Genomic DNA, 1,591 nt, shown 5'->3' on the forward strand with positions numbered 1-1,591 from the left:
TGACATTCTGGCAGCATCTTCTTCCTTGGTGAAGACAGATGGAAAGTATTTATTTAGTACCTCTGCCATGCTCACTGCCTCACAATGCTACTTCCTCACTATAATTGTGACTAGTGGTGCAATGGATAACGCATATGATTATGGATTAGAAAGCAAGAGGTTCGATTCCTACTTGGTTTGGGAATTTTTTTGCAAACTGTACATTATTTTATGCTTTCAATACCTTGCAAACTGTCCAACTTGGTGGTGCTGCCTGGATCCAGACCTGGTAAGTGCCTTCTTAGTGCAGCAAGCAGTGCATCAGTGTCATAATCTGAGGGTCCTGAATTCAATCTTCAGAGAAGGCATCAGGGATTACAAAGCTTTTTTTCCATCTCTCACCTCATCTTTCCATCTTTGCTGCAGAGCAAAATCAAGAACTTTTGCTGACTGCAGCCCATCAAAAGATGTTCTGCCCCTTGACCTCTCTGTACTCAAACACACAGTAAAGTTTAGGAAGTACATGGGCTATGGACTCGCTGACAACACTCTTCTTTCTGTATAATTGCACCAAGACAATCGGTGAGTGGAGAATATAATCAACGATCCCACTACTTCTCACATGCCAAGTGAGCGCTCTGCCAGTTGAGCTAATTCCTCGTTTGCTGTTTGTAAATCGCCCTTCACAGTTCCCGCCTCACACTCGCCTCCAAGCTGCTCCACGACCAGCAGAGAAATCTTGATTTGGGTTGCCGCTCCTTGAATATATTAAATACTTTGCTCCAATCGGCGGTATCGAGCACCAGCAAGTGAGGAACAGCAGAACGGGAAGCCACAGTAATCATGAATGATGCTGAGAAGAGCCCGAGCCTGCGGAAGGAAGACGAGGTCACCGGAAAGCAACAGCCGCCCGAGCTTGAGGGAGCAGCGTGAGCCCTGACTGACTGATTGATCGAAGACCTTTTTGCCTGAAATTGAGGGCGATTTGAAGTGTTGCTGCTCAAAGGCACTCCCTGCTGGTGAGCAGAGGGAAATGCTCGAGTGAAACAGCCGTGCTTGGGCAGAAACAGAAAGCTTTAAGGTTTGAGAAAGGAAAAGTGGTGTCCTGTGACTCAGTGGCAACATGTTAATCTGGGAGGTGCCTGCAAAGTTCAGAGAACGACGTTGAGGTAATTGCTGCTTATTCCAAAAGCACACTCACTCCTTCGAGCCGGAATTGAACCAGCAACCTCAGGATGACTTTACTTTGTTTAATTCACAACAGTCCTCCGCTCTACCAGCTGAGCTATCGAAGGGAAGCAATAGAAAGAATTGTCTTTGGTGATTGTTCACCGTGCGCCTGTTGACATGTTCAGACTCATGGAGTCCGGTGCTGATCGAAGACTTCTTTTGCCTGAAAGTGAGAGCTGAGTGTTTTGAAGTATTGCTGCTCAAAAGCACTCCCTGCTGGTGAGCAGAGGCAAAACATCCTTGTTTGGACAGGCACAGAAAGTTTTACGGTTTGTGAAAGGAAAATAGGCGTCCTTTGCCTTCATGGCAACATGTTAATCTGTGAGGTGCCTGTTAAGTTAAGAGAGCGATCTTGAACTAATTGCTGCTTATTGCAAAAGCA

General features: G+C 46.1%; 1 non-coding gene across 1 annotated transcript; it reads right to left on the reverse strand.

The window, feature by feature from the left end:
• Nucleotides 1-1,180: 1,180 nt before the first annotated feature.
• Nucleotides 1,181-1,274, reverse strand: trnan-guu (transfer RNA asparagine (anticodon GUU)). Its single transcript has 2 exons — nucleotides 1,238-1,274; nucleotides 1,181-1,216 (listed from the first exon to the last, which is right to left on the reverse strand). It is a non-coding gene; the product is annotated as a tRNA-Asn (tRNA).
• Between the last annotated feature and the right edge of the window lie 317 nt (nucleotides 1,275-1,591).

This window comes from Heptranchias perlo, unplaced genomic scaffold (assembly GCF_035084215.1).
Source record: "Heptranchias perlo isolate sHepPer1 unplaced genomic scaffold, sHepPer1.hap1 HAP1_SCAFFOLD_73, whole genome shotgun sequence".
NCBI classification, from domain to species: domain Eukaryota; kingdom Metazoa; phylum Chordata; class Chondrichthyes; order Hexanchiformes; family Hexanchidae; genus Heptranchias; species Heptranchias perlo.